A 14,329-nucleotide genomic window follows, 5' to 3' on the forward strand; every position below is an offset into this window, starting at 1 on the left:
GACATGAATTACATATAAACTGTGTTTTAAAGTGTAGTATTGTGACAGATCGTTCTTGTTTATGTGTAAAAGTAACACGTTCCACTGCTCAGTCTCCTCCCAGATAGTCAGAAACACCAAGGTAAATTTAGAAGAGGAATTTATGCCGTAAATGACAACATATTTAAGAAATTAACATGAAAGGAATCCAACAGAGACCTTTCAAGACTTATGAAACTCTGCACAGACATGACGGAAAAAACTCCTTGATGGCAAAGAAACTGGTCGACAAGGCAGACTCATCAAATCAGAAGTAGACCTCACAGATTATTATGGTCTAGACACCTGGAGAAACAGCTAAACCATCAGTGAGATGAGAAAGCCAATTTAGGCAACTCTGTTTTACAGAATATCCACTGATGAGCATCACAGCATGGCCTCTGCTTCCGACTCTTGTGGTGGAAGTATAAGAGGTGTGAACCAAATGAACACAAACATACACACGCACGTCCTACGCTAGTTACTGTAACGCTGGAACTAAAGACAATCATTCAGAATATAAACTAGTGGAAAAATATTTACATGACAAAACACAGAATCCGAAAGAATGTTTCAATATTTGCGTTTGAAACACTTGCCAAAAACTGTTTTTGTTGGCATGTCAGCTTTTCACATTGGTGTGATGGAAGTAATAATACGTTTTAATGATCGTGTAACAAGCATACTAAAAATTGTGAGCAGACAGGCATCAAAACTCTGGACAGCGTGAAAAGTGGCCTGCTACAAGTGGACAGGCATTAAGTTGTTGAAGCTGAAGAAGCTGCTGTAGCTGAAAAGGCTGTTGAAAGCATGGAAAAGGAGGCCAGAATAACAAAGAAAATAAACAAAGCTGAAGATGATGAAAAGAACACTCAGAATCAACAAGATTATGAAGCTGTTTGGACGTTATCATTGAGACGAAACCGACATGAAAATTTTTAATCCCGTATCTCATTCAGTAGTCAGGCTGCAAGATCAAAATTTTGCATGAATAATAATACAGTGCTTGCCTACACAGTTCACCACATTATTCAACACTGTGTTAAATACCTTACACTGGAGCATGTCATACGTTCTTAAATTATGAAAAGAAAAAATTAACTTCTAAAAACATTTTTTTAAATGACAAAACAATAAATTGGTAAATATCACTAGTTTACTCTTTCAGAAAGTTCATAATTAAAAAAATAAAGTCTGTTTTGACCTTTCGTTTTGAAAAGTATGAAGATACTTGTATCTAAAGTAAAAACTACACGTAATTCAATACATCCACACCTTAAAAATTTTTTTCACACAGAGGTCACAACTAATTATATGATTCCAATATCTATTAAAGTTTTTAAGTTACTAAATTTCAAAATAATGGTAAAAACTTCAGGCCTTGACATCAAGGCTCACTTCAACTTATCAAGAATTTAAACCGACTCCTGTTTAAAGGTTACGGTTGCAAAGCTCCTCTTTTAAAATGATTTTGGCGTCATTAGCTTCCATGTTTTTCCTAGCCCATACTTGCAGGTGCCGCGGTTTGATGTAGGCGCTTGGTTTAGATTTTATCATCCCAGCACCTTAGTGATAATTAGGACAGGTTTATGTTCCAACAAACTGGGTCTTTGCCGTAGTCCTGGCTAACCTGTCTGCTCGTTCTTTACTAGTAATAACTGAGTGCTCAGGGACCCACAGCAGGTATACCCTCTTCCTTTCCCCTTGCCTCGTTAGGAATTTGCGGCATTCTGTGACTATCTTCGATCTTCTTGCATGAGCTGATAGACATTTCAGAACTGTCTGTCAGTCTGAATGAATGTACACTCCTGGAAATGGAAAAAAGAACACATTGACACCGGTGTGTCAGACCCACCATACTTGCTCCGGACACTGCGAGAGGGCTGTACAAGCTATGATCACACGCACGGCACAGCGGACACACCAGGAACCGCGGTGTGGGCCGTCGAATGGCGCTAGCTGCGCAGCATTTGTGCACCGCCGCCGTCAGTGTCAGCCAGTTTGCCGTGGCATACGGAGCTCCATCGCAGTCTTTAACACTGGTAGCATGCCGCGACAGTGTGCACGTGAACCGTATGTGCAGTTGACGGACTTTGAGCGAGGGCGTATAGTGGGCATGCGGGAGGCCGGGTGGACGTACCGCCGAATTGCTCAACACGTGGGGCGTGAGGTCTCCACAGTACATCGATGTTGTCGCCAGTGGTCGGCGGAAGGTGCACGTGCCCGTCGACCTGGGACGGGACGGCAGCGACGCACGGATGTACGCCAAGACCGTAGGATCCTACGCAGTGCCGTAGGGGACCGCACCGCCACTTCCCAGCAAATTAGGGACACTGTTGCTCCTGGGGTATCGGCGAGGACCATTCGCAACCGTCTCCATGAAGCTGGGCTACGGTCCCGCACACCGTTAGGCCGTCTTCCGCTCACGCCCCAACATCGTGCAGCCCGCCTCCAGTGGTGTCGCGACAGGCGTGAATGGAGGGACGAATGGAGACGTGTCGTCTTCAGCGATGAGAGTCGCTTCTGCCTTGGTGCCAATGATGGTCGTATGCGTGTTTGGCGCCGTGCAGGTGAGCGCCACAATCAGGACTGCATACGACCGAGGCACACAGGGCCAACACCCGGCATCATGGTGTGGGGAGCGATCTCCTACACTGGCCGTACACCACTGGTGATCGTCGAGGGGACACTGAATAGTGCACGGTACATCCAAACCGTCATCGAACCCATCGTTCTACCATTCCTAGACCGGCAAGGGAACTTGCTGTTCCAACAGGACAATGCACGTCCGCATGTATCCCGTGCCACCCAACGTGCTCTAGAAGGTGTAAGTCAACTACCCTGGCCAGCAAGATCTCCGGATCTGTCCCCCATTGAGCATGTTTGGGACTGGATGAAGCGTCGTCTCACGCGGTCTGCACGTCGAGCACGAACGCTGGTCCAACTGAGGCGCCAGGTGGAAATGGCATGGCAAGCCGTTCCACAGGACTACATCCAGCATCTCTACGATCGTCTCCATGGGAGAATAGCAGCCTGCATTGCTGCGAAAGGTGGATATACACTGTACTAGTGCCGACATTGTGCATGCTCTGTTGCCTGTGTCTATGTGCCTGTGGTTCTGTCAGTGTGATCATGTGCTGTATCTGACCCCAGGAATGTGTCAATAAAGTTTCCCCTTCCTGGGACAATGAATTCACGGTGTTCTTATTTCAATTTCCAAGAGTGTAGATGCTACGATCCTTGTAAAACCTAAGTATTTTCTTATCATGCGCACACTGAAATGCAGTATTCAGCGTGTGTAGAGAGACTGCACTCTCTAATCGAATGTGTGGCCCGTTTACACTGTGCCGATACCTTGGTCTGTTTTATACCTGTCAGTATATTGAACTATTTTACTTGAACGGTGTCATGTTTCATTCTTCCATTACTGCTATTTCAATTTGTAACAGTGAAAGGTTACTGGAAGCAGCTGTGGAGGCTATTGTATAGTCGGCCAGTATTTCCCCGAGCGTTCCTATATTTAGCACGTTCATTATATTAGTGTGGTGCTTGGGACATCCTACGGATTGCCAGTTTCTGACCTGTACGCATCAATCAATTTGTCCATTGCAGCTGAAAGATGTAATGAGACTATGTTCAGCATAGTCTTCATCCCAGCAACAGGTGTGCTGGTGACTACACCTGTTACGACTCGTGTAATATGACTGTCACATTTCGCTTCATCTTCTGGTTTCATCTCTGTTACGAAGAGTCAGTATTTAATTGTGTGAGATTGGTTGTATTGGTGGGAGTGGAAAGTTGTTTGATTCTTCACAGGAAGAATGTGAGATTGCGTGCACGGCAATTCACCACTGGGTCTGCAAAAGCCTTTCACCGTGAAAGGGGAATAGGAGTTGTGTGGGTGGCGACTATTTTAGTGGAAAAGGTCGTGTTTCATGAACTACCACTGTGGTGGCTCCCTGGTGCTAATCCGCTTGCCACAGGCGTGCTGGGGCTGGGCACAACAGCACTCCCCCACCGTGCTTGAGTGTGAAATTTGCCTTCTGTCTGCACATCAAAAGGTTCCATGTACCGCTGTTACCCTGGCTTGCGAGAGTTCATTGCTTTCCATACAAACGTCATGACGTGACCAATCCAAGTATCATCCCTGCCACTCCACTTGGTGCAAGTACAGCTAACCAAAGGGGAGAGACGGTTTGAAATCAGTACCAACCTAATGAATTGTAACAGACATTTCTGTATGGCATCAGTGGGAGGTTTGAGCTGCGTTCACCTGCTCATACGTAGGTGAAGGCACATTTTCATCTGTCAGGTTGGCGACAGAAGTCATTTTTCTCCTTCAAGTTTGGGGATCAGGCTGATAGGTTGGCGATAACTTGGAATTTGGTCGATTGCCGCCCATTTCTTGTTTCATCCAGACTGGCGCCTATTTGCTGTACCTTAGCGATATAAGTTTCCCCCAGATGGTAGTCCAATCCAGGTTCTTAGCCGCTCATTTGCAACTAACTCCCTTATATATCCTTTACACCAATTTGTCGTACTTAATATATGTATCGTTTACGTTGAAACTGCGAGCTTCCCGGATGTGGAAACCTTATTTGATTTCCTTTGTGTAGTCTTCCAAATGCATGCAAGTCCCATAATGGTTACTCTCATTTTACTTCAGTTTACTGCATTTTTGTAAGAAAATTCTTCTGTACTCTTATCGTCAACTATTCAGATGAGTAGAAAATTTAAACTTTGTATCCCAATGTTAACTTACATTTTGAAACCACTAAACTTCTACAATGTGCCCATGACTAGGCGATCCTTAAATAAAAAAATGTAACTGGGTACATTTATAGTGTGTTGCTTAATCATGAGGAGTTTCCATTGCGCGCAGGCGCCAGGCACTAGATCCAGTCAAATGAGGTACAGAAATGACAATGAGTACCTGACGTCCATTTGTTTTATAGCAGGGTAGATTCGTGCACGAGCTACTGAGCTTAGTTTCAGCCTCATACAGATTATTGTTACGATATTATTCCTATCACCTGTTTCATGCGATCTGCGAACGACCGTTTGCATACTTTACGTTTGTTTTATACACACACACACACACACACACACACACACACACAAATAGCTAAATATCTACTTTTGTTTGAGTGATAGTGGTCCTGTAGAGTTTGTGTCTCTTTGTGGCAAATGCTGAAAGCTTATGCGGGATACACGAACACTAGCGAGACATTTTATTTACTGTATGCAGTCCAATCTCTGCACCATCACGAGTTCCTAAACAGCCACCATCGATTCTTCGTGTTGGTGCACAAGCTTGTAGCGTTTTTACAGAAGTTAAATAAACACAACAGATACACATAATGGAGACTTTAGTCTTCAACAGCATATTCTTCTTCTCTACTTACAACAGTCTTCCAACGCTGGCATAACTTTTTGATTCCATGACTGTAGAACGCACGTGGGCTTTAGACGAAGAATTCGTCGAACCACGTTCTGAGCACATTTTTATTAGGAAAGGAAGTTCCTTGACGGTTTTTAGACAGAGAGCGGAAAATGTGAGGATGCAAGACTAAGTGAATAAGGTGGTTGCAGAATGACTTCGCAACCAAACTCCTGTATAGTGTTTTTTGTCACTGAAGCAGAATGTAACATCGCTTCACTCAGTCTTCCTGCTCGTTATTCTTGGTTGCGTCTGCAAGACGTCTCAGCTGTCGACAATAAATGTCAGCAGTGTTCCCTACACCTCGTGAAAGTAATTCGCAGTACACCATACCGTCATTATTCCATCAGATGCATAAAAATATTTTTTGTGGATTCGCGCGGATACCGGGTGATCAAATAGTCAGTATAAATTTGAAAACTGAATAAATCACGAAATAACGTAGATAGAGAGGTACAAATTGACACACATGCTTGGAATGACATGGGATTTTATTAGAACCAAAAAAATACAAACGTTCAAAAAATGTCCCACAGATGGAGCTTCATCTGATCAGAATAGCAATAATTAGCATAACAAAGTAAGACAAAGCAAAGATGATGTTCTTTACAAGAAATGCTCAATATGTCCACCATCATTCCTCAACAATAGATGTAGTGGAGAAATAATGTTGTGAACAGCACTGTAAAGCATGTCCGGAGTTATGGTGAGGCATTGGCGTCGGATGTTGTCTTTCACCATCCCTAGAGATTCCGGTCGATCACGATACGCTTTCGACTTCAGGTAACTCCAAAGCCAATAATCGCGCGGACTGAGGTCTGGAGACCTGGGAGGCCAAGCATGACGAAAGTGGCGACTGAGCACACGATCATCACCAAACGACGCGCGCAAGAGATCTTTCACGCGTCTAGCAATGTGGGGTGGTTCTAATAAAACCCAAGGTCATTCCAAGCATGTGTGTCAATTTTTACCTCTCTATCTACCTTATTCCGTGGTTTATTAAGTTTTCAAATTTATATTGACTTTTTGATCACCCGGTATTTCTACGGGGCGTTGCTGCTTTGTTAGGGTTCAACCATTCCTTTCTTTATGTTAGCATAAGAACACCATCTCTCTTCTCGAGTAACAATAGAGGACAGGAACGGTCGGTTGTTGTCCACGAGCCAAGTGATGACGTGCAAGCAGAGATGCACATATGGTCACCAACTGATTTTTGTGTTTTGGCTTAAACCACGCAGTGGTCATACACCCGATTTTTGAGTCTTCCACGTCGCCTGCAAATGTCGCACGACGCTGGAATGATCACAGTTCATTCCATTCGCCAGTTGGCGAGTACACTGACATGGATAAATGTAGAGTAATGCTTTTAAACGATCTTCGTCAAAGCACGAAGGTCTTCCTGAACGTGGAGAGTGACTAATGTCAAAATACTCCCTTAAAACAAGAAAACCATTTTCTCGCTGTTCTCTGTCCAATGGCGTTATGAAACGTCCCCTTTTGAAAATTATAAATGACTGTGCTGATAAACCTCTTACGTTATTTGATTTTCAAACAGCTGAACAAAACTGAACGCTCAGACATTTCTGTCTTTACTTATTCTGATCATCACTAAACTGACACAGCCGGCCGCGGTGGTCTAGCGGTTCTAGGCGCTCAGTCCGGAACCGCGCGACTACTACGGTCGCAGGTTCGAATCCTGCCTCGGGCATGGATGTGTGTGATGTCCTTAGGTTAGTTACGTTTAAGTAGTTCTGAGCTCTAGGGGACTGATGACCACAGATGTTAAGTCCCACAGTGCTCAGAGCCAACTAAACTGACACACAATATTTTCAGCGCAACGCAATCTGACTGTCAATAATCCCTACAAAAGAATGGCCCTTACTAACAATAACCTACACCTTTCATGAATCACTTACCTCACAAAAATCTTCGTTACTCGAACTACTGCAATGCAGCGAGCGCCAATACTGCCAGCTAAATAAAAGATTCTAACTACTGAAGGCACTAACTACTGATAGGCATAGTTAGCAAAGGAAAGATTTTGATAGAGAACAAACAATGTATTTACCTTAATAGCGTTCAATAGTCATTATATATAATCAGGTCGTGATATCCAGTATTACAAATTTACTCTTTCTGATGGACACACGTCCAGATCATCCGCTCTCAAAACTCCGCCATCTTTCTCCCCACGTCCACCACTGCTGGCGGCTCACCTCCAACTGCGCAACGCTACGCGCTGTTCACATCCATCTGCCCAACACTAGAATAGAGAATATTCCAACAATGCCAACCAACCATAGATTGCACACAGCACAGTCAGTGATTTTCATACAGAGCGCTACGTGGCGTTACCAACATAAAAACCTAAACAGCCTACTTACAGCATTATCCGCATGCATGGCGCAAGTGTTCTGCTGTCACCCCTCTATTGAACTGAGACAGAAGAATATGTCGGAAATGTTCCGTTTTCCCCACGTGGTACTCCAACTTTTAGCGTCCGCAGGTCCATTCACTATCTCCAAGTGACAAAATGACAAAACGTAAACTCTAATAGCAACAGTGAACTACAGAAAAATTAACGATTGACAAAAAACACATAGCAACAGGAATACCAACATGCAAAACGGAAACTCTACGAACTTACTAAGCAATGGTTCAAATGGCTCTGAGCACTATGGGACTCAACATCTGAGGTCATCAGTGCCCTAGAACTTAGAACTACGAGGTGCATTCAAGTTCTAAGGCCTCCGATTTTTTTTTCTCCGGACTGGAAAGAGATAGAAACATGCGCATTGTTTTAAAATGAGGCCGCGTTCATTGTCAATACGTCCCAGAGATGGCAGCACCGTACGGCAGATGGAATTTTACCGCCAGCGGCGAGAATGAGAACTGTTTTAAATACTTAAAATGGCGACGTTTTCCTTACTTGAACAGCGTGCAACATTCGTTTTCTGAATTTGCGTGGTGTGAAACCAATTGAAATTCATCGACAGTTGAAGGAGACATGTGGTGATGGAGTTATGGATGTGTCGAAAGAGCGTTCATGGGTGCGACAGTTTAATGAAGGCAGAACATCATGTGACAACAAACCGAAACAAACTCGGGCTCGCACAAGCCGGTCTGACGACATGATCGAGAAAGTGGAGAGAATTGTTTTGGGGGATCGCCGAATGACTGTTGAACAGATCGCCTCCAGAGTTGGCATTTCTGTGGGTTCTGTGCACACAATCCTGCATGACGACATGAAAACGCGAAAAGTGTCATCCAGGTGGGTGCCACGAATGCTGACGGACGACCACACAGCTGCCCGTGTGGCATGTTGCCAAGCAATGTTGACGCGCAACGACAGCAGGAATGGGACTTTCTTTTCGTCGGTTGTGACAATGGATGAGACGTGGATGCCATTTTTCAATCCAGAAACAAAGCGCCAGTCAGCTCAATGGAAGCACACAGATTCACCACCACCAAACAAATTTCGGGTAACCGCCAGTGCTGAAAAAATGATGGTGTCCATGTTCTGGGACAGCGAGGGCGTAATCCTTAACCATTGCGTTCCAAAGGGCACTACGGTAACAGGTGCATCCTACGAAAATGTTTTGAAGAACAAATTCCTTCCTGCACTGCAACAAAAACGTCTGGGAAGGGCTGCGTGTGTGCTGTTTCACCGAGACAACGCACCCGCACATCGAGCTAACGTTACGCAACAGTTTCTTCGTGATAACAACTTTGAAGTGATTCCTCATGCTCCCTACTCACCTGACCTGGCTCCTAGTGACTTTTGGCTTTTTCCAACACTGAAAGACACTCTCCGTGGCCACACATTCACCAGCCGTGCTGCTATTGCCTCAGCGATTTTCCAGTGGTCAAAACAGACTCCTAAAGAAGCCTTCGCCGCTGCCATGGAATCATGGCGTCAGCGTTGTGAAAAATGTGTACGTCTGCAGGGCGATTACGTCGAGAAGTAACGCCAGTTTCATCGATTTCGGGTGGGTAGTTAATTAGAAAAAAAATCGGAGGCGTTAGAACTTGAATGCACCTCGTACTTAAACCTAACGTCCTAAGGACATCACACACATCCATGCCCGAGGCAGGATTCGAACCTGCGACCGTAGCGGTCGCGCGGTTCCAGTGTGAAGCGCCTAGAACCGATCGGCCACATCGGCCGGCTACTAACCTATCTATCTCACCACATTGTAGCTACATAACAAAATGTTAGTTACGCAACATTATTTTCACGAGGCGATACTTAACATTTTGGCAACCCCTCGCATTAAGTAATGAGTCAGGTGACTAGAGGAAGGCTGTGCTCGGTTTTCTGAGCGATCGCTGCAGCGTGACACGGGGGGGGCATCGCGGTGCCTTCCTCGGCCGGCCCTAGCGCCTGGGGCGACCGCACCCAGCACAGCGCGGTATGAATGAATACGGCTACGGGCCTCGTCCACGCCGGCCGGAGCCTTTAATTAGCGTCTCCCCCACCCCCGGCGGACTTTATTCGATCCGGCGGCGCTCGCGGCGGATTTACCCACGTAACGACCGGGCCGTGCGCTCGATTAACTGCCGCGCCGAATTCCGGACTCAATCACGGCAGAGCCGCGGCGCTGCAGCGCGCTGTGCTGTGCTGTGCTCCGCTTCTCCCGCGTCCCGCCGGCTGCGCACCCGACTGTGAACGCGGGGCGTCCCCGCCCGCCGCCGGGGACGCGGGGGCCGCTCGCCACCTCCCGCTGCCGAAACTTCCCCACTCGGCTGTTACCGCGCCACGGCCCCCTAACAGCACAAGCAGCACAGCGAATCTATTGTCGCGCTCGCTGGGATGGCCGCTCGATTAACTCCATTCAGTGGACCGTCTGAGAGCTTATCTCCTCATTCGTACAAACTAATTAGCCGCATTCCAGTGATTTTTCAGGAATTGCCCGACGCAAATTAGCATTCCTTGTATAGGCACTACAAAAGTCGAGAAGGCTTTGTGTAATGTATTACACTACTGGCCATTAAAATTGCTACACCACGAAGATGACGTGCTACAGACTCGAAATTTAACCGACAGGAAGAAGATGCTGTGATATGCAAATGATTAGCTTTTCAGAGCATTCACACAAGGTTGGCGCCGGTGGCGACACCTACAACGTGCTCACATGAGGAAAGTTTCCAACCGATTTCTCATACACAAACAGCAGTTGACCGGCGTTGCCTGGTGAAACGTTGTTGTGATGCCTCGTGTGAGGAGGAGAAACGGGTACCATCACGTCTCCGATTTTGATAAAGGTCGGATTGTAGCCTATCGCGATTGCGGTTTATCGTATCGCGACATCGCTGCTCGCGTTGGTCGAGATCTGTTTTGTACATAGTTCTGCGTAGTCTGCGTGTACACATCTTTCCCACTAGAGCGCGCCCTGCTAAGCACAACAGCGCAGGCGCAGCGCTCGTCTGTCACCGCACTATAAGATGGCGCTGCCTTAGAGACGGACCAAATTCTGCTTCCGCTGATCTGCGTATTAATATGTAACGCAGCCAATGAGATTGATGCTAACGTAGAACCTTTTCTCCTCGTGGATCACACTCGTGCAGTGATACCTGAACATGCGAGATATTATAACGGGTACAGACCTCAGATTAGTCAGTCTGCATTTGTCTGCACCAGTCTGTACCAGTCTGCATTAGTCTGTACCAGACTATAGTCAAGTTTCAATCTGCACCTAAGAAGATCATCATATTCCTGTACATAGCCATGAAGATCGATGTATAGACACTTTGTCAAGTATCATAGATATGTGAGAATAAGTGTAACGTACCAAGATCAAAGGAACTTCAGATGGTCAACTGTAAATAGCATCCAGAATCAAGTTACATAATCTTTATGCTTGTTGTTATTTAATAAATGTGTGTGAAAATTAATCAAGTTCCGTTTAAAGTTGGTCACTGTCAATCTGCTGCTCTAAGCGTGCAAGTGGCATTTCTATCGTCTGACCTAACGGCAGAAGATAAACACGCCACGATAAGACCATGAGACATATTGCTGACACTCGCCTACTTCGTTAGAGCGACAAGTCAAATAATCTGATGGTGTGTGTACCAAAGGACTTACGGTATGCACACCACAAGATCCAATGACTGTTAGCAGAATATGGAATCTGTGGGTTCAGGAAGGTAATACGGAACGCCGTGCTGGATCCGAACGGCCTCGTATCACTAGTAGTCGACATGACAGGCATCTTATCTGCATGGCTGTAATGGGTCGTGCAGCCACGTCTCGATCCCTAGGTCAACAGATGGGGACGTTTGCAAGACAACAACCATCTGCACGGACAGTTCGACGACGTTTGCAGCAGCATGGATTATCAGCTCGGAGACCATGGCTGCGGTTACCCTTGACGCTGCAACACAGACAGGAGCGCCTGCGATGATGTACTCAACGACGAACCTGGGTGCACGAATGGCAAAACGTCAATGTTTCGGATAAATCCGGTTCTGTTTACAGCATCATGATGGTCGCATCCGTGTTAGGGGACATCGCGGTAAACGCACATTGGAAGCGTGTATTCGTCGTCGCCATACTGGCGTATCACACGGCATGATGGTCAATTGTAAATACGAGGGCTATTCCGAAAGTAAGGTCCGATAGGTCGCGAAATGGAAACCACGGTAAAAATCAAAAATGTTTTATTTGCAACAGTTAGATACACCTTGCAGCTACTTATCTCCATAGTCGCCGACCCGACTTAGACGTGTATCGTAGCGTTGTACCAACTTTCCCATACCCTCGCTATAGAAGGCAGCCGCCAGTGCTCTCCGCCAATTCTCTACGCTGGCCTACGGCTCGTTGTCTTGTGCCGAAATGTTGTCTTCATAACCAGCGGTTCATGTGACCAGAGCTGAAACTCAGAGGGAGACAATTACGGGCTGTATTGTGGGTACTCTCACATTTCCATTTGAAAACGATGCAGGAGCATCTTCATTGCCCCTGCAGAATGCGGCTGAGAATTGTCTTGAAGACGAAACAGCACGACAGTTATGTAATGTTAGCTGCATAGCTTCAGGGGAAATTTCTCACCAGGCCCCCGTACTTGGCGGCAGACACTATTTTCTAGACATCTTTACGCACTCACTGCGAGCTCAGAAATGAGAAGAGCGACGTGATGCTAACTGGGGTTATACTAGAGACACTACCCAACACATCTGTGCAAAGCTTTATCGGAATTTCATAGTCGTTTCCATTTCGTGACCGATCGGACCTTACTTTCGGAATAGCCCTCGTAGCATCCAGCTTCCGCCTCTTTGTCTGTTTACCCATTGGTAACACGTCTCGGTCACCTCTTGTTCGCATTGCCGGCACTTTGAACAGTGGACGTTACATTTGAGATGTGTTACGACCCGTGGCTCTACCCTTCCTTCGATCCCTGCGAAACCCTACATTTCAGCAGGATAGTGCACTGCACGACCGCATGTCGCAGGTCCTGTACAGGCCTTTCTGGATACCGAAAACGTTCGACTGCTTCCGTGGCCAGCACATTCTCCAGATCTCTCACCAATTGAAAATGTCTGGTCAATGGTGGCCGAGCAACTGGCTCGTCACAATACGCCAGGCACTACTCTTGATGAACTGTGGTATCGTGTTGAAGCTGCATGGGCAGCTGTACCTGTACCAGCCATCCAAGCTCTGTTTGACTCAATGCCCAGGCGTATGAAGGCCGTTATAACGGCCAGAGGTGGTTGTTCTGGGTACTGATTTCTCAGGATCTATGCACGCAAATTGCTTGAAAACGTAATCACATGTCAGTTCTAGTGCAATAGATCTGTCCAATGAATACCCGATTATCTGCGATGGTGTATTCAACGAGGAACCTGGGTGCACGGATGGCAAAACATCATTTTTTCGGGTGAATCGAGGTTCTCTTCACAGCATCATGATGGTCGCATCCGTGTTTGACGACATCGCGGTGAACGCACATTTATTTATTTAATGGCTTTCTGCGTGCTGCTTCGTGCATTTACCCACATGGCACATACAATGCACACATCTCCTTCCCTCTGCCAGTGTTGCTGCCCTCCTCCCCGTACTTTCTGTGCATCTTGTTCCGCCTCTTTGTCTGCTTATCTCCTCCTCCTCAGCCCCCCCCCCCCCCCGGCCACGGTCCATCTCTTGCTCTTCACACTCTGTCTGTCCATCGATGTCCATCCTATGTTATACGAGCTAAGTGGTTCTTACGCAACAGTACTTCTTCCAAGACAATGGATATTATGTGTAAGAAATTTGGCTGAATTTCCAGCAGTGATTTAGGAGAAAATCTGAATCTCTCTCTCTCTCTCTCTCTCACACACACACACACACACACACAGACATCGATTTTTATACAGGGTGCAAATTTTAAGTTGATAAACCAGAATAACTCGAAAAATAAGCTTCATACGAAATGTGTAGAATCCAAAGTTGATTATTTTCGAGGAGAACATCTGCTGGTGCTAAAATTAGCCCACCACACCAGCTTCCAGGGGATGGGGCGGGAGACAACTTTCAAATTTCAAATAGGAACCCCCATTTTTTATTGTGGAATCAGATTCTACATAAGAAAACTAAGTACATTTTGTCTTAAACATTTGTTTTGATTCTTGGTAGTTGGCACTGTACTTCAAGAAAATCCATGTTCACATTTTTGCGTGGAAAATGGTTACGGATAAATAAAAAATACTTATTTACTTCGTAAATTTTGATTCGCTAAAAGTAAAACTCTCCCTCTCTCCCTATAGGGCGGGATTTGAGGGAGGGGAATTAGAGTTTTACAAATGTTGATTCGAATCTGCGAAAAAAATTAATATTTTGGTGCAAATGATAACAAAAGAATATAAAATTGCTAACTAATGTATTATGATGCT

Source organism: Schistocerca nitens, chromosome 7 (assembly GCF_023898315.1).
Source record: "Schistocerca nitens isolate TAMUIC-IGC-003100 chromosome 7, iqSchNite1.1, whole genome shotgun sequence".
Taxonomy (NCBI): Eukaryota; Metazoa; Arthropoda; class Insecta; order Orthoptera; family Acrididae; genus Schistocerca; species Schistocerca nitens.